Below are 20,157 nucleotides of genomic sequence, written 5' to 3' on the forward strand. Positions count from 1 at the left end.
TGAAATTGTCAAAATAAAAAATTAAAAGAAAGAAATCAGAAAGACAACTTTTTTGATGGCTGCATGTAGAACTACAATGGAAACCAGAAGTAGAAAGATTAATGGAAGGGCAAAATTGTCCTGGCAAGAAAGCCTATTCACTGACAATACTATATTCTCTGGAATTTGAGTTTATGATACTAGACTTAATACAGTATTCTATGTACTGTAGAAAAGGATGCTCCTAGCAATCATTGGTAGAGGAATTCTTATTTGATAGCATAAATGTTGCTATAATGTCATTCTGCTGTGGCTTGCATCTTTATTTTTATATTCTGCTTTAGCAAATCTTTACCAATAGCCAGTGTTATAACTTAAAATCTCTTCACAGACAATTCACATGAAGTTTCACTAAGATTCTATGTAAAAGCATACCCCAAATAATTAGACAATTTTGAGACTATGAAATAGAAAACATACACAACAAATAGAAAAGCAATTAAATTTCCCCCAAAAAATGACATTTCCAAAATTCAGTTCAGTTCAGTTGCTCAGTCGTGTCCGACTCTTTGTGACCCCAGGAACTGCAGCACGCCAGGCCTCCCTGTCCATCACCAACTCTTGGAGTCCACCCAAACCCATGTCCACTGAGTCGGTGATGCCATCCAACCTTCTCATCCTCGTCATCCCCTTCTCCTCCTGCCCTCAATCTTTCCCAGCATCAGGCACTTTTCAAATGAGTCAGCTCTTCGCATCAGGTGGCCAAAGTATTGGAGTTTCAGCATCAACATCAGTCCTTCCAATGAACAACCAGGACTGATCTCCTTTAGGAGAGACTGGCTGGATCTCCTTGCAGTCCAAGGGACTCTCAAGAGTCTTCTCCAGCACCACAGTTCAAAAGCATCAATTCTTCTGTGCTCAGCTTTCTTTATAGTTCAACTCTCACATCCATACCTGACTACTGGAAAAACCACAGCCTTGACTAGACAGATCTTTGTTGGCAAAGTAATGTCTCTGCTTTTTAATATGCTGTCTAGGTTGGTCATAACTTTCCTTCCAAGGAGTAAGGGTCTTTTAATTTCATGGCTGCAATCACTATCTGCAGTGATTCTGGAGCCCCAAAAAGTAAAGTTAGCTGTTTCCCCATCTATTTGCCATGAAGTGATGGACTGGATGCCATGATCTTAGTTTTCTGAATGTTGAGCTTTAAGCCAACTCCTTCACTCTCCTCTTTCACTTACATCAAGGGGCTCTTTATTTCTTCACTTTCTGCCATAAGGGTGGTGTCATCTGCATATCTGAGGTTATTAATACTTCTCCTGGCAATCTTGATTCCAGCTTGTGCTGCCTCCAGCCCAGCGTTTCTCATGATGTACTCTGCATATAAATTAAATAAGCAGGGTGACAATATACAACCTTGACATACTCCTTTTCCTATTTGGAACCAGTCTGTTGCTCCATGTCCAGTTCTAACTGTTGCTTCCTGACCTGTATATATGTTTCTCAAGAGGCAGGTCAGGTGGTCTGGTATTCCCATCTCCTTCAGAATTTTCTACTGTTTATTTCAAAAAATTGAATTTGAAATTCAACACCAAAAGAGGGGAGGAAAAGCAAAACAAACAAAAAAATGAACTCTAATATGTGCCTTCCCTGAGTGCACAGGTAGCCTATTCTGATGTCCCCAGGATTTAGCACATACAAATAACCCTGCTTACTATTTGTTAAAGAATTCAAAGAGTCTGGTAATAAATGATTTTCCATATGATTATTAATAAATATATTTTTCAATCATTAAATGTGTAATTCTTAGTAAAGAATTACATAGATTTTGTCTTCTGTAAATCCTTATTTATGATTTACACATCTCACAGGTAAAATGCCCCTGAATTGAGACTGCAGTTTGGGCTGAGGGGGAAGGCAGGAGGATGCTATTGGTGACTTTCTGGTTATCTGAGTAGGCAGTGCATTCACTGGGGCTTATTTTAATATGCTTAAAAGTTTACATTTACTATATACTATTTTACATTTATCAAATATCAGATAATAAAGATGTTTTAAAAGAACATATATAGCATTTTCCCTTTTAAAAGCTACATTACAAAATAGAATTTTTCTTTCATTTCTCTTTCTCTCCTATTTCTCAACTATTTTAATAGTTGTTGATTCAGATGTTCAACCTTTATTTATTTAGCAACTATTATATGCCAGACTGTTGTAAATATTGAGGGTGTAAGCAAATATAAATGTAACTAAATAAAGAAAGAAAACCATGGTCCCTGCCTGCATGCAGGTTACAGTGTAGTTGTGAGAATAAGGGCAGAGCTATGCGTAATTCTTTGCAAGTTCAGTACTTTCAGAATGCTTTGCCCAAGTAAAAACCTCAATAATACTCACTGATGACATTGATGATGTTTGCACCAGCTTCTTTATGTTTTAATTAGATCATGTTACCATTTAAAATAGACCTCGTCCAGCAGTAAAGAAATCTGTCATACTGGATTACTAAAGGCCACTGGAAATTGCATCCTTTTGGGAAATCTCAACAGCCTTGTCTTGCTGAAATAATAATCACTGCAACAGGTTTTCAGGTAGAAGTAAAGAGTTGTAGACATTAGTAAACTTGGCTTGGTATCCAGTTATACCACCATTAATAATATACACAGAGAAGAATTTCTCAAGTGACAGCTCATGTTCCCTCACTACACCTTTTACACACACGAGTTTTACACAAATTCATAAATTTCAGGTTCCAGATAACAGGCTTTATCAGTCTTTCTGTAACAAAATTTAGCAAGTTCAGTTCAGTTCAATCACTCAGTCGTGTCAGACTCTTTGCGACCCCATGAACCACAGCATGCCAGGCGTCCCTGTCCATCACCAACTCCCGGAGTTTACTCAAACTCATGTCCGTTGAGTCGGTGATGCCATCCAACCTTCCCATCCTCTGTCATCCCCTTCTCCTCCCGCCTTCAATCTTTCCCAGCATAAGGGTCTTTTCCAATGAGTCAGTTCTTCGAATCAGGTGGCCAAAGTATTGGAGTTTCAGCTTCAACAGCAGTCCTTCCAATGAACACCCAGAACTGATCTCCTTTAGGATGGACTCGTTGGATCTCCTTGCAGTCCAAGGGACTCCCAAGAGTCCTCTCCAACACCACAGTTCAAGAGCATCAGTTCTTCTGCGCTCAGCTTTCTTTGTAGTCCAACTCTTACCTCCACTGGAAAAACCACAAAGGCCACTGGAAAAACCATAGCCTTGACTAGACGACCTTTGTTGACAAAGTAATGTCTCTGCTTTTTAATATGCTGTGTAGGTTGGTCATAACTTTCCAAGGAGTAAGTGTCTTTTAATTTCATGACTGCAATCACCATCTGCAGTGACTTTGGAGCCCCAAAAAATAAAGTCAGCCACTGTTTCCCCATCTATTTGCCATGAAGTGATGGGACCAGATGCCATGATCTTAGTTTTCTGAATGTTGAGCTTTAAGCCAACGTTTTCACTCTCCTCTTTCATCAAGAGGCTCTTTAGTTCTTCTTCACTTTCTGCCATAAGGGTGGTGTCATCTGCATATCTGAGGTTATTGATATTTCTCCCGGCAATCTTGATTCCAGCTTGTGCTTCATCCAGCCCTGTTTTTCTCATGATGTACTCTGCATATAAGTTAAATAAGCAGGGTGACAATATACAGCCTTGACAAACTCCTTTCCCTATTTGGAACCAGTCTGTTGTTCCATGTCCAGTTCTAACTGTTCCTGATGCTAATTAGGAAGAACAGCACAAGGGAATATAAAAAACCCACTGGTAAACTGTTCTGCAAATAACTCATGCAATCACTATTCATTCTCTTCAATGAAAATATTTTTTCAAGATAATAAACAAACATTGATCAAAACATCAATTGTACTAGATCTCATGTGAAAATGCTCTGTGAAATATCTCGTTTATGTACTCCAGTGCTTACCTGAATTTAATTATATATATTTCGGGTTACACAAAATTTAAAACAAGAGAAACCAGAACTTAAAAACTTCAAAGACTAGGTTTACTAACATGGCATATTATAATTTGAAAAATGCTTGTACCAGTGACAAATCAGAACTTTTACTGTAATGAAAAAAGTGATGCTATATTTTGCCTCCCAAATTTCAGTAGCAAAAGATACCTATCTTTGCTTTAAAGTCTTATGACTAAAAACCAACAAGTATTGAACTATTTCTAGTAGTATAGTGTGACTTATACATTTAGTCAACTGTACTACACATGAATGCCTACACAGATACATCACATGTTACCATACAGTGGTAAAGTCTAAACATATCACACCGAGCAGGCTTTTCAGACTTCAAGTCTGAAAGTCTAGACTCTGACAGGAGTTGCAGAATTATTTTATATGTTTTACTGGGAGGTTTCTATGGCTTTTATTAGACTCTCAAAGGTGTTGATGACCCAAAAACCATTAATAACCATGACCGCAGGAGAGAGTAATAAGCCCTCACACTCAAGGGTATCTGACACATAGAATGAATTTAATAAACAGTGTGGAATGAATCTTGAATGAATAACCTTTTTCTAGAGTGTCATTGAATTTTCAACGTTATCATCAGAGATGTGTTGACTAGAAAAACCAGAAAAAACAAGAAGAAAGATGACGAATCAAGGTTGAGTGATTACTATATGCAGGACAATGGTGCAGGCAGAGTTTTTTAAAAGGTATTTTCAGTTTTTAATGAACTTATAATCTAATCAGAATGATAAAAACACACAAATTAGGCAAGAGTATTAGCAAAGGGGAAAAGGTAGCCAGGGTATTCGAAAATGCATACTAGAATTATTTTTTTAATTTTATTAATTATTTTTGGCTGTGCTGGGTCTTCACAGCTTCCCTAGCTTTCTCTAGCTGCGGCAAGCAGGGGCTACTCTCTGGCTGCAGTGTGCAGGCTTCCCATTACGGTGGCTTCCTTTGTTGCAGAGCACAGGGTCTCAGGCGCATGGGCTCAGCGACTGTGGCCCCGAGGCTCTAGAACACAGGCTCAGTAGTCGTGTTGCATGCGCTCAGTTGCCCTGAGGCATGTGGGATCCTCTCAGGGATAGAACCCTCGCCTCCTGCATTAGCAGGAGGATTTTTTTTAACCACTGAGTCACCAGGGAAACTCCTAAAATGTATACTAGAATTACTGAAGAGGAAAAGCATTTCCTAGGTTTGAAGGATTTTTGACAAAACCAGAAGCACAAAGGGTAGGAAGAGGTGGAATAGAAGGGGTTGGAATAAATGAAAATTCCTTCTCCCTGCTTCTCTTTTGACCATCTTAGCTGGTAGGGAAGAGAGCACCAAGGAGAACACAAAATAACCCAGCGGTTCTTGAAGGGCAATTGTTCTTGAAGCTCTTCTTCATTAATTTTACCAATTTTTTGGGGGGGAGGGGGTATTGTGGAGAGGAAGAAATGGCAACCCACTCCAGTCTTCTTGACTGAAAAAGCCCACGTGGACAGAGGAGCCTGGCGGGCTGCGGTTGCAGAGAGGCAGACACAACTGAGCACCTACAGTGGTGGAGGTGAGGGATGCTGATGTGACCGGAGCGTAGGAAAATTACCCCTCCAGTGCTCTGAACCCGTTAAATCTTAGTGGGTACTAGCTCAAAGTCTTTCTGCCGCAGGCAAATCCCTTGAAAAATTTTAGTTCACATTCAGGAAACACACCCCATCAAGAGTCGTATCTGGAAGCATAACCTGGCACATCTCCAAGCCAGGCTGTCGGCACTCTTCCTCTGTGATGTTTCTGAGGCATCTATACCCTTTCCTCATTTGGGTATCATGAGTTTTCGTAAAACTGGAACAACACATTTTGCTTACTGATCTTATCTTTTTCATATAGAAAAACATGTAGGAGATATATGCTGAAACCAACACTGGAGAAGACAGTCCAGAATTCAGCCCAACCATACTAATATCTGTTGCTTTTTTATTCTTCACCTCAAGGTACATAAAGTACTGTAAGTGAACAAGTATCATTTCCTGGACCTTCTCTAATCTCACTGCTAACACTTTAAGGCTAATTCGTGGACCAACTACTGTATACAGTACATGAGTTCAACTTCCAGCTCTGTCACCATGGGTGAAGCCAGGCAAGTTATTTATACTCTCTAACCTCAATTTATTTGTGAAAAGGAATGAATAATAAGGTTTTTATGAGCTATAAATGAGATACTGCAAGTAAGGATATTGCATGGCACCTTGTGTTTGCCATTATTCTCGTTGTTTTCATCACTCTGTCCACAGTGTCTCTCGGTAAAATTCACCTACCACTTTGCCGCCACGTAATTATTAATCCACCTCTGACTCGGTCAGTCTCTTGTCAAAACTCTGCAATGGATTCCATGCACACAGGAGAGTCTTATCTTCTGGCCTGCAGTGTGTGGCCATTCTCTATCTAGCCTTAACCAACTTGCCTCCAGCCTGTCTCCCACGAGGCCCCTTAGTAACAGACAACTTCTCCTTCTTTAACAGCCCCTGGTCTTTTCAGCTCGGTTGCTCCGTTCCTTGCAGTCCCTCTGTATGGAAGGCCTTCCCAGTGTACATCCATGGCAGTTGCTGACCCACCAAGTGAGTGCGGATGCCACCTCCTCCACAAAGCTCTAGCAAAGTGAGTTCTCATTCTGGATGCCTGATACTTGTCTTCTTTCACCTTGAAAAAAAGTGTTACTTAGGGTCACATTACCTCCCAACCTAAAATGTAAGTCCTTAAAAACCAAGGTTCAAATCAGTTTTATATCCCCAGGGCCTCGAGAGGCCACGCTATAGGGCCACACTCACAAGAGACTTGAAAACCATTTACGGAATGAGTAATCAAGTATTCCCACCAGACAGTGAGAACAGAGAGGGTAAGATTAAGCACTGAGGGGCCAGCTGGGGGAGAGGTTATATCAGCCAACTTTGCATCTGAAGTCTTTAAGGATATCAAAACTCTGTTAGGCAGAGATGATGGAAATCAGAAATCTAGGCCCAGAAAGCAACCTGAATAAAAGATGGAGGGGGAAAAGACTGAAGAACAGTCCGTATGGCTGAAATTTAGCAGATGTAAAGGGTAGTGGGTTATTAGGACTGAAAGGTCAGATTATAGAAAGACCCGGTAGGAATTCCTAAGGAAACTGGACTTAAGCCAAAAGGCCAAAGGAAGCCATGGGCGGTTGAGGACAAAAATCATATAGTCATATGTATGCTTTAGAAACACCACTCCATCAGCTGGGCATAAGACGGAACTAGGGGAGAAAGACCAACTTTTGCAATAGTTAGAAAACAGTCTTGAACTATATTGGTGACATATAATGGCAAGAATGCAAAGGTGAAAGAGAATAAAGGAGGAGACTGGAAAGAGAACTGCAGCGGGGTGAGGAAGAGGGAGCAGGGTTCTGAACCTGGCCTACATGGAGATAATTCAGGTCCATCAACGTGGGTGGAAAAGCAGAACATCTACCTTCACTAGCCTCTAAGTGCAGTGCAGCAGCATTAGGCTGCATCAGACTAGCGAACGGGTCCACGACATAAACAAGTACTTCTGCACTCAAGTGATGAACCGTTTGGGAAAGCCTTTACCAGAGATTGGGCTTCCCTCATAGTTCAGTTGATAAAGAATCCGCCTGCCATGCAGGAAACCCCGGTTCAATTCCTGGGTTGGGAAGATCCCCTGGAGAAGGGAAAGGCTACCCACTCCAGGATTCTGGCCTGGAGAATTCTATGAACTGTATAGTCCATGGGGTCGCAAAGAGTTAGACACAACTGAGCGACTTTCATTCATTACCAGAGATGAAGATTCGCATTAAATAAGAAACTTCAAAAATATAAAAGCAAAATTCTGTGTGGGGACTGAGAGAAGAAAGAATAAAGATGGATAAAATTATGTTTGACTGGGACATGCTATGTTTCAGGCCCCACCCCACACTCGTCTCACACAAGGATATCCCTTTTCTTGAGCTCAGTGGCCTCCAGCTGCAGGGAAATCTAATTGCCTCTACATAGTTGGAATCTTCATTTCCTATTCTGTTCATCCTCCCACTTTGTGACAATGAAAACAATCCAAGGGTGACCAAGTGTCCTGGTTTGCCTGGGACAGAGGGGCTTTCTAGGACATGGGGCTTTCTAGGACATGTGCCTTTGATGCTAAAACCAGGAAAGACCAAGGCAAACTGATGAGCTAGCTAGTCACCCTAAGGGCCCTCAAATCTGGTACTGCATGCTAACAAGGCTATATTAATACTATGCTTCAATTAAGAAAAACACCAGGCCATTTAAGGTTTATTTTAGATCTGAGTTTGTCCATCTGTTCTTCCCACAAAGCAGAAAATATTGAAGGAAAATCTTCCTATCACAAGGTCAGACAGTTATGGGCACTCCAATGCTTTAGCAGATGAATAGTATTGTCAATAGTTCTACCATTTACCAAGTCCTGGCACATTTTTATCTTATGCAACGCTCACAGGGGTTGTGAGACAGACTTGGTTCTCTTCACACTACAGAAGAAACCAAGGCTCTGGAAGACTTCGTCCTTCCCTCTCTCTCACAGTGCAAGCCAAGTGGCTGACTCCCAGCAGCGCAGCTGCTAAAGAATACTGAATTACTGCGTGTCCCACAGCGGCACGAGTTCTTGCTACATGGAGATGATGCAAAACTGCAGTTGTCTTTCTTTTGCAGTGTCCATGAACTGGCATTATACTAATACACAGTAAAATGCAATGTTAGCTTTAGGCAGAAGGCACCCTAAGGTAAAGTGAGGCCTATGGGAAAACGCGTAAAAGCCAATGGTTAAGTGTTCAAAATTGGTATGATTAACTAAGAGGAACAATAACTTACAGATCAAACTGGATGGCAAATGGTATCAAACCCATGCTCCCAACCGCAGTCTCTAATTAGAAAATCTTGTAAGGCAGAGGCTGTGCCTACCTTGGTCAATACTGCAATCAACACAGACCCACGTGACTGTAAGGATCAGTCCAGCATCTTGGAAAGGGATGGGAAAGGTGAAAGCCTGGATACACAAACCTGGGTAGTCAATCACTACTAGGACTTCATACAAGGGAGCGGCCTGGCGTTGCTGCGTTTATTGGCCCTGCAATTCACCCTGCAGCCATGGCAACGCCCACACCTCGAGGCAGCTCCAAAGAATTCACCTTTGGATAGCCACGCCGCACTTACGCGGCTCAAATAAAACCCAACCAAGACATCGCTCCCACTAAAGCAGACGACCGTGGCCTTTTCCCATTTCTCTAGCACTAATTCACCCAGGGAACATAGCTCTTTTTCTTCACCCATATCCACCGAAGGGGTTCCTGAACCACGACCACTTTTGCTACAGTAAAAGAGAAATTGAAAAAAAAAAGCGGGCTTTTTCTTCTTTTTTGCAGGGGTGGATATCAGAGACGAACGAAAGCCGGATGCACACACAAACACAATAGTTGCCTAAAAAGGCAACCAAACTGGTACGATCAAAATAATGTTCAGCCAACGTCTCGCAGCGTGTCTGTCAGGCAAACTCCGTTTCGCTCCCGCAGGCCACGATCTCTGGAGCCGGTAAATAGTTTCTAAGACGGCTGTTAGGAGTTACAGCTCTTAACAAAAAAACAAAACGCATTCCCTGCAGGCGGGGACCGCGCTCGGCATGAGCAAGAAACATGACGTATTCGGGAGAGATTTCCAGAACTGCCTTCCAGCGCGAGCAAGATGCCCAGGGGGCGAATCTCCCTGTCGCGCCTAGAAATGGAGTCAAAGCACCCTCCCGGCGCCCGCGACGGAGTGCACACCCAGCGGTCTGAGGGCAGCGGCCTCGGTCTCCTACCAGGCCCGCCTCACCCAGGGGCGCCGCCAGCCCTCCAGTTCTGCCCCCGCCGCCTCCTGGGACCTACGCACACACGAGGCGGCCCACCGCAACGTAAAAAGGGAAGAGAACCTCACCCCCCCCCGCCACCCCCCAACACACAAAACTTCTGTCGCAGAGCCTTTCTCTACCGGCCCAAGGGCACCGTGAGAAACCCCGACGATACCGGGGCGCCCGCGCCGCCCCTAGTAAAGATGGCGGCCACAGGCGCAGCCGCTCCCACTCTGGGCGGCCGGCGGCCCCTCGGCCCACAGCCGTTCACGCGGAAGCCCTCCACGCCCACCGCGGCTTGACGCATTGCAGGTGCGGCGCGGCCAATCAGGCGCCTCGACTCTTTCCGGCCAACCACTGCAGGGTCGCGCTGGCCAATCAGAGCGCCCTTCTCTGATTGAGCGAGGAAAGCAGCCTCGGCAGCGCCAGCTAAGCAACCGGCTCCAGGGCAGCGCGTTTTGGAGGCTGTGAGTCACGATTTCGTGTGCTCCTCCGCCGGGAGATATAGTGCCCCCGCCCCGCCCCGCTCCGCCCCGCCCCGCCCCGCCCCGCCCCGCGAGCGCGCGCGCTTGAAAGGCTTCGGCGCGAGGCTCGGCTGTCCTCTGGCTCCCGGAGCTACGGGAGGCGAGTAGTTGTATAGAGAGGAGTGGATTCCTTTGCCTTGCTCTTGGCCCTCCGAGGGGCAATCTCGAGCCATCCTCGCCCTGCCTCCAGGCTCGGTGAGGTCGCGCCCCTGATGGCTCGTACGACACCTTCAGTCAGGGGCCGCCGGAGAGATGAGGAAAAACATCCCCTTACCTCGAAACCCTGACTCGGCCTTCGAAGGCGACCCTTCCTGTTTACAGGCGGAGGCCGAGCTTCCCGGGAGCGCACTCGCGGGCACCTTTGTTTCAGAGAGACCCGTTTTCGTTTCCCTCACGTGTTTTTTTTTTACCTCGTCCCGCGGGCGCGGGTTTCCGGAGCCGGCCGGGCCGGAGGGGGACGCCCCAGGGGCCGGCCTGGGGGCCCGGGGACAGAACCGACGGTTAGCTCCTGGGTAGACCAAGGGGCAGTTTCTTGAGTCCTTAGGGAAGACTTCTAGCTAGAGAAGGCTTGGCGAGATAACCTGTCAGATGAGCCATCAGTTCAGTCAGTTCAGTCGCTCTGTCGTGTCCGACTCTGCAACCCCATGGACTGCAGCAGGCCAGGCCTCCCTGTCCATCATCGAAGCTTGTTCAGACTCATGTCCATCCAGTCGGTGATGCCATCCAACTACCTGGTCCCACAGTCTGCCTAGTGCAGAGTCTGTCCGGAGACCCCTCATCCCGTTCTTCAGTGAGCTGTCTGAGATCCAGAAAGGTCAATCCACCTTCCTGCAGTCGCCCCGCGCCTGAGGAGCAGAGCACAGACTAGAAGCCAGGTTGTCTGTCTCCCAAGCTAGTGCTATAGTAACACCCCATCTTCTGGAGCTTTTGCTGTACTGTGAGATGACTCAGAAAGTCCCTTTTACATTTATTATCACACTGGAGGGAGAGTCCCCATTTACCAAGAAGTTCGGTTTACCGTAAAGTGCATCCCAGGCTTATCTTCATGTGAATCACTGTGCCACAAAATACTCCTCTGAGCTTACTTAAGTCCTGGTACATGTTAAACCCACTACTTTTTGGTGGTCAGAAAACTAGCTCGCTAAACTGTGAGCTTCTCAAGGACAGGACCTATCAAATTTATTTTCATATTCTCAGTGTTTGGTGAATTTCATTTCCATAAGCTCAATAAAGGTTATTGAAGGAATACATGAGCAAATAATTAAGACAGAGGTAGAAAGAAAACCTGGATATGAAAGGTTCCAAAAAATCGATCAACCAGTACTTACTGAGAATCTATCATATAGAAAGGATAGTTTCTTCTTTCAACACCAGTTTTTTTGTTTTCCCATTTGAATTTTCTCCACTTTTAAATTAAGGAAATATCATCGTTATGGGACATTATTTTTTAAAATAGCAGGGTTTATTTCCAAGCTTCCCTTTGTATAGTCTATTATGTTCTTCAAACAATACAGATGTAGAAGAAAATGATTTTGTAAAAAATCTGACTCATTCAAAAATGCTTACTTTCCCCTTTTATTGTTGCTTTTCTGTTCTTTGCAAAGAGATAATGTCCTCTACCCAGCTTTTGATTATTTTTGGCAATTTTTGGAAATAAATGTCCAGGATTGATCAGTTGGAGTAAACATGGCCTAGTCTGTTCTAAGTATTTTAACTATAATTCAACAGAGTAAGAACTCTATAATGGTCTTAATTTTTACCATTTATAAAAAGATGTAAATCTTGAGTCAAGTCCCCTGTGACCTCTATTTGTAGCCACACCTCCAGGGGTCTCCTAGTTACTAGGGAATTCGGTACAAGTTCCTCACAAGTTTCACAAGCAACATATTTAGAATCATAAAATTCTAAATCTGGGAGGAACCAAAGTCCATCTGGGTCCCCTTTTCCAATTTTCAGATAAGAAAACTACGTTCCAAGAAATACAAGTTCAGGACAGAGCAGCCTTTAGGATCTTACTAGACTGAACTTTCCTTTGACCTTTGAAAACATTTTAATCAAAGATTAATCATTTTAAGGGGAGCAGAGGAATGTTATCATCTGCAAGGCCTCCAAGTGATGGAAAATCTCAGGATGACTTTTCTTTGGACTTTGTGATTCCATTTAGGGATTGGCTGTCCTGAATTGTTCTCTGTGCTAGGCCTTATCTATACAGCTTGTTTAAAATCTTTGACCTTCATTTAAATTGCTGACACTTTCCTCTTGTTAAGCTTTATCATATTTACTTACAGCTTCTTCAGGCTAGCAGAGGTCCCCTTTTTTATTCCTAAAACAGCTCAGAGAAGCTAATTATTTTTAAATTGAAGTATAGTTGATTTGCAGTGTTGTACAAAGCTCATTTTTTTGAGATGAGTAATAAATAAAAGCAAAGGTAGTTATATAATTATAATTCTTTCACAACCTTCTGAAGTGTTTTTCAGGATATTCAAAATGCTAGTAAAGAATAATCATGGTTATATCTTCATTTTTCACTATGCAACTTATAAGCTGGTTCCTAAAAACTTGGTTTTTTTCTTTAGTTGATTAAAACAGGTATAACTGAACTTGTTCAGAGTATGGTGCTTTTTCACAGAAAGAAAAGCTTGTTCCATGACTTTAGCAATGCCTAACCCTCTAACCTAGCTGACTACCTTGCAAATGTTACAAGCAACAGAGTTTAGAAAGTAAAAAATGGCTTTGTGAGGGCCTGTGGTATCACCACACAAAACAGAGGTTGAAACCTCAAAGTACCTCAAAATACAGAGTTCCCACAGGTACAGAGTCCTGAATGGCTTTGATCAGTTTTTGACCTTTCTTTAGTATTTGAAAGTCAGAAATGCCTCTATTAGAATCACTATGTCAATAGACCATTTAAAGCATGGCTTCTATATTTTGCTGCTATTCAGTTTTAAGGTCATTTTCTGGTGACTCAGACAGTAAAGAATCTGCCCGCAATGCGGGAGACCTGGGTTCGATCCCTGGGTCAAGAAGATCTCCTGGAGAAGGGAATGGCTACCCTCTCCAGTATTCTTGCCTGGAGAATTCCACAGGTAAAGGGGAATTCCATGGATGGAGAATTTACAGTCCATGGATTCACAGAGAGTAGGACATGACTGAGTGACTTAACACCTAGGTTTCAAGCTTTGTGTGAAACAGGTGCAACAAGGAAACTGTGTGTGTCAGAGGAGAGCTAGAGCAGTGAAACGTGAAACTATAAATCAGTTCTCTGAGTCACCAATTTCTTTGGCTGCTCTAGGAGAGGGTGATGACTCAGCAGCATTCCAGTGGTGTGGTGGAGCAAATGAGGCTGCGAGGGCTTGTTGCCCTGGGTACCAGCCCATGGGGGGCGCTGAAAAATGGGAAGCCTTGCATCTTCCCACTGCTGGATTGTGGAATTAACCGAAACTGCTTGATTCCCTGACTGATTCTGAATTGCCTTTTATCTGACCTTTGCCATATTTAGCTGATTGATGTTATAAAATATTATGAACAACCACAGTTTGTTTAGGTCTTTATTGTTTACAAACTAATTTGACATTCTTTTCTCCTAGGTAACCCTCACACAAGCCCATGGCTGAGTCTGTGGTTAACTGGCTAAGGAAATAGTCATTTAACCTGGCAGATAATATTGCACAATATTGTCCCTTTCTTGGGAAATAACTGTTTACTTTGTCAGAACAATAAAAATAACAAAACCTTCTTTCTTCACTGAGAGAAGACAAAATTTCTGTGCCTCGCTTTGGTTTATAGGGGAGAATGTGGGAAGAAAGGCGCCCACCAGTACTCGTGGTATAGCTTGAAAACTCTCCTGAAGGCAAATCTTCCCAGTGGCCAAAACGATCCAGTCATCCTCTGGTGGTGCCTAGAGTTGGTCTATTAGCCAATGACTCAGAGTCTCTACTTAGAATGAATAAAACTCAAAAGCATCTTCACTGGACTTGGACAGAGATAGGCCCAGTTTTTCTGTTCAACAACCTGCCTTTGGCCGTATTTTCTCCACACAGGAAGCTGGGAATGGATCCAGTCACATGAAAGTAGGGAAAGAACTGCCAAAGAAAGGAAGGCTCAGCCCAGGTAGGTACTTGTTCAGGGCTGTAGAAGGGTACGGGTCAGAATCAAGGCAGGAACAGTCCAGCCTATTCCTGAGGGAGTATGACCCACTGTACTCTAGGGAGTCTCGTTTCCGGTGGTAGTTCCGGTGGCGGGATTAAAGCAGAGGACTTCCTTTTCCTTTTCTCTCTGCTTTGGAAAGTTCATTTCTCATATCCTCTCTAGCCCAATAGTGAATTGAGCTCAGCAGTAATCAATTAAATAATCTATTGATATTTATTACCAGGTACTGAGCTGAGTTCAGAGTATAAGATGGTAGCTTCTGCTAGTATGAGGAGATGGAATATATGAAAATATAATATCAAGTCAGTTCAGTCAGTCAGTACAGTCTCTCAGTCTTGTCCAACTCTTTGCAACCCCAGGAACCACAGCACGCTAGGCCTCGCTGTCCGTCATCAACTCCCGGAGTTTACTCAAGCTCATGTCCATCAAGTCGGTGATGCCATCCAGCCATCTCATCCTCTGTCGTCCCCTTCTCCTCCTGCCCCCAATCCCTCCCAGCATCAGGGTCTTTTCCAATGAGTCAAATCTTCACATGAGGTGGCCAAAGTATTGGAGTTTCAGCTTCAGCATCAGTCCTTCCAATGAACACCCAGGCCTGATCTCCTTCAGGATGGACTGGTTGGATCTCCTTGCAGTCCAAGGGACTCTCAAGAGTCTTCTCCAACACCACAGTTCAAAAGCATCAATTCTTCAGTGCTCAGCTTTCTTTCTAGTTCAACTCTCACATCCATACATGACCAGTTGAAAAACCATAGCCTTGACTAGATGGACCTTTGTTGGCAAAGTAATGTCTCTGCTTTTTTAATATGCTATCTAGGTTGGTCATAACTTTCCTTCCAAGGAGTAAGCGTCTTTTGATTTCATGGCTGCAATCACCATCTGCAGTGAATTTGGAGCCCCCCAAAATAAAGTCTGACACTGTTTCCCCATCTATTAGCCATGAAGTGATGGGACCAGATGCCATGATCTTAGTTTTCTGAATGTTGAGCTTTAAGCCAACTTTTTCACTCTCCTCTTTCACTTTCATCAAGAGGCTTTTTAGTTCCTCTTCACTTTAAATGGGTAAAAGGTGTAGGAATTAAGGAGACAGGAAGAACTATTTTGAACTACAGCGTTACTCGCTCAGTCGTGTCCGACTCTCTGTGACCCCATGGACTGCAGCCTGGCAGGCGCCTCTGTCCATGGAGTTCTCCAGGCCAGAAGACTGGAGTGGGTTGCCATTCCTTCCTCCAGGGGATCTTCCTGACCCAGGGATAGAACCCAGGTCTCCCACACTGCAGGCAGACTCTTTACGGTCTGAGCGACCACCAGGGATTGAACCCGCACTCCCTGCCCTGGAAGGTGAAGTCTTAACCGCCGGATCACCAGGGAAGTACTACTTAGAGCTATGATCACTGGGAAAATGTGAAAGATATGTGATTTAAACAGGACATGAAGGACTGGTGGGATTTAGATAGGTGGTAATGAAATGGACGGGGCTTCCCTTGTGACTTCCCTTGTGGCTCAGCTGGGGTCGCAAAGAGTCGGACACGACTGAGCGACTTTCACCTTCCCAGGTGGCTCAGTGGTAAAGAATCTGCCTGCCACTGCAGGAGGCTCAGGAGACAGGGGTATGATGCCTGAGTTGGGAAGATCCCATGGAGAAGGAAATGGCAACCTACTCCAGTATTCTTGCCTGGAAAATCCCATGGACTGAGGAGGCTGCTGGGCTGCAGTTCATAGCGTTGCAAGGAGTCAGACATGACTGAGCACGCGCACATGCGGGCACACACACTCATGGATCTGGACAGGTATCTGGACACTGGGAATGTCATGGAAAAGGCAGTGCGTTGGGAGGACACAATGCGTATGCAGGGGTCAGAGGGGAAACCAATTTGAAGCAGAAAGTCCATGTTTGTAGGATAACGAAAGTAATGCTGAAAAAGTTAATTAACAATGTGTTGAATGGCTTTGAATGCTAGACACAAGGACTTTACATTTTATCTCCTGCAGGCACTGGGGAGCCTCTGAAAAGTTCTGAGCAGAGAAGAGACTGTATGAAACTACGTTGGTGACTGTGTGCTGGATGGATCAGAAGGGAACAAAGTCGTCAGGGATGAACAAAGAATAACACATGTGAGACTAAAAATTTGGGGGACCCTCAGGATTCTTGATGGAGAAGGAAATGGCGACCCACACCAGTGTTCTTGCCTGGAGAATCCCAGGGATGGGGGAGCCTGGTGGGCTGCCGTCTATGGGGTCACACAGAGTCGGACACGACTGAAGCGACTTAGCAGCAGCAGCAGGATTCTTGATCCAGGTAAACATGGATGTTCCTTCCTTTTTTCTTTCTTAAAGTTCTAGAATGGGGTTCTCAGTATAGCTTAGTGCAGCCCAAGAAGACTTCCCTGATGATGGAAATGGTCTACACTGTTCAACTAGGTAACCGCTAGGTAACCCTACTAACCCTGTGAGCCTACTGAGTGCTTGACAGTGGCTAGTGAAACAAAGGAACTAAACTTAAAGTGTAATTCATTTTGATTTCGATAGCCACATGTCGCTCATGGCTAGTGGACACCACAGCTCCAGAGGCAGGACAAAGTTACTCGTTATGAGTCAAAACCAAACCACACAGTCACCAGAGTAGATCTTAGTTCTGTTGGCATTGGTGAGGCCCATTCTTTTGGTATAATCCACCATCAGCATCAGTTTCTCTGATTTATCGTTGTGGTCCAGTTTTCTGCATATCAGGACCTCAATGAAAGTACCAATTTGTGCTGACCACTGGCTCTGCCCTTCAGGCAAACTGAGTCACCCCAAAACCTACCATTCCAGCTTACCACTGTGGCCACAGAGCCCTCCGCTGACCTAGTTGTTAAATCATCTGTAAACTGCTAAATGCCTATTGTTGCCTGAATGTCTTAAACATGCTCTCTAGTGTCCCCAACTCTAGCACACAGTGGTAGAAATGAGACATTGTTGCTTACTGTTCAGATGTTGATTGAAGTAACTTTGGCACTTGATGTTTGGATTAATGGGGAGAATGGTGACTCAGGAAGTTTCCAAAATTAATATGGCTTAGAGAACACTTTGCTCGATTGGTCAGAGCAATTTTTTTAAAAAAACAGTCTGAGTTTAGTGTAAACAACTAAGGCAAAAAAAACTATGATCTTCTCCCACTGGGCATTTTGGAATTTGAATACACATACTTGGTCCCTTGGCTGCCTGTGACTTGAGATCTCAGTCCATTAAAACACAGGTCTCCTGGAGAAGGACATGGCAACCCACTCCAGTGTTCTTGCTTAGAGAATCCCAGGGACAGGGGAGCTACAGGTGGTGGGCCACAGTCCATGGGGTCGCAAAGAGTCGGACATGACTGAAGTGACTGAGCATGCATGCAAAGCATAGAGCTAATGAGGCCCGAGTCAGGGGTCCAGGCTCGTTCCTTGTTGGTTATTTTGCTCTGTTCTCTATCCCTGACCTCAGCTGGCTGTGTTGCATATTCATGACCTTGGTCCCAAGGGTGGACCAGGTGGAGGGAATATTGCAGATCCGTTACCACCGCTACTAGCAAAACAAGCACAAGCGCTATGAATGTTGGGCAAGACTTGTCCTCTACTGTACAAAGGAATTTAAAAACAAACAAGAATGGGGCACACATTCAAGGGGAATGGTGCTGTTTCTCTTTGGATCATTAATATGCTGAGGACTGCTGCAAGCTGAAACACATCGCAGGGTGTGCAGTGGTCTGGTTATGACTCACTTAAAATTCTGGGACTCTACATAGACATAGGGCTTCCCTGATGGCTCAGCAGGTAAAGAATCCGCCTGTAATGCACAAGACACAGGTTAGATGCCTGGGTCAGGAAGATCCCCTGGAGAAGGGAATGGCAGCCCACTCCAGTATTCTTGCCTGAAAAAAAGTCCCATAGACAGAGGAGCCTGGTGGGCTACAGTCCATGGGGTTGCAAAGAGTTGGACACAACTGAGTGACTAAGCATGCATGCATGCAAAATAGACATGCTAAAATTGATAATGTTTTTCTCATGGTAATAAGTCATGGCTTAAAACTCACTTATTTACTTATGATGGTAACACATTTCAAATTTAAATGTAATGTTAGAATTATCCCTGACTTCTTTACCTGAGCCATTCATAAAGGATAATAGCAAAAAAAAAAAGATATTGTAATAGCAAAATTTTAAGTGGAAAAATAATGAGGTATTTTGTTATTGATAGAGATAGTAAAGCTTATATAATAATCCTGTACAACATTTAATAAAATGCAAATCCACACACAAACAGCAGGAGCTTGTTCTGGCTATTGGAGATGATTAGTGAGGAAGAAAATCCCAAATGGTGGATCATCATCAAATTATATTGGACCATGGGACAGAGAAAGAGGCGGCTGTGGATGGCGGAGAGGTCGAAGGCAAGATTTCTTTCCTGTGAGATAGCGCCAGTTTGGGACTGCAAATTTCTTAAAGAAAATTCTCTAACTAGATAATCCATCTATGAAGACACAACAGCCAATGGTTATAGTGAATGAATTTAGACTTGTTACTTCATAAAAACCATCAAGCCAAGCATCCACCTCTCTCCCCCGACCCCACTGCCCCCACACACATACAGAGTCATTTTCTCAGAACAGTGTAAGCTCCATGAAGGCTACAAGATCTGTCTATCTACCTACCTGCCTACCCATTTATCCATTTCTCTCTATTTAGTTTAAAATACCAACTCCTCAGCTTCCCTGGTGGCTCAGTGGTGAAACATCTGGCTCCCGATGCAGGAGGCAGGGGTTCAGTCGCTGATCTGGGACGATCCCACGTGCCGCGGAGGACTGCTGAGCCTGTGCTCTAGAGCCTGGTAGCCACAACTGCTGAGCCCACGTGTCCCAGCTGCTCAAGTCCGAACGCCCTAAAGCCCACGCTCCCCAGCAGAGAAGCCAGCACAGTGAGAAGCCTGTGCGTCAAGCTGGAGAGAGGCCCCCGCCCGCTGCAGCTCGAGAGAAGCCGGAGCAGCAGCAAAGACCCAGCACCGCCATAAATAATAAATAAAAACATTTACAAAAATAAAATACCAACTCCGAGAGATGCATCATGGAGTAGAACTGGGATTAGAGAGTTCTCGGTTATCTCTTTCAATGAAAGCATAGAGTTGTCAACTACATGTTTGATGGTGAGCAAATCTCCTCACCTGTTAGATCTCATTTGCAAAATCAAAAATGTCCTCTGGCCAGGAAGCATCATAAAGTGAATGTTTTGCTTTTTCTTATACACTCTGCTCCTGGTGTGGTAGGTACAGCTATTACTACATTCCTATGATCTTATTTTAATTTTAAATCCCTGGGTAAGAAGTATTTCTTAAAAAATCAAATTTTAATCTTATTTTCTTCCAAAAAAATTAAAAATTAATTCTATTAAATTACAAGAGATATAGTGTAGTGCTTACATGCTTGGTCCTCTGAAATAGATTTTTTTCGTTTCAACACTTAAATTAAGCAAATCGCTGAGTCTCTCAGTGCCTCGGTTTCTACATAAGGATAATGACGCTGGCCTCACAGCATGGGCAGGAGGATGGAATGATACAGTTAGCACAGGGCCTGGCCATAGCCAATGGTCAGTTCAGTTCAGTTACTTAGCTCTTTGCAACCCCATGGACTGCAGCAC

General features: G+C 44.0%; 1 long non-coding RNA gene across 1 annotated transcript; it reads left to right on the forward strand.

Moving 5' to 3' along the window:
• Positions 1-10,240: 10,240 nt before the first annotated feature.
• On the forward strand, positions 10,241-20,157 carry LOC122443954. Its single transcript, XR_006270158.1, has 4 exons — positions 10,241-10,300; positions 14,398-14,467; positions 16,499-16,805; positions 19,278-20,157. It is a non-coding gene; the product is annotated as an uncharacterized LOC122443954 (long non-coding RNA).

Source organism: Cervus canadensis, chromosome 6 (genome assembly GCF_019320065.1).
Source record: "Cervus canadensis isolate Bull #8, Minnesota chromosome 6, ASM1932006v1, whole genome shotgun sequence".
Taxonomy (NCBI): Eukaryota; Metazoa; Chordata; class Mammalia; order Artiodactyla; family Cervidae; genus Cervus; species Cervus canadensis.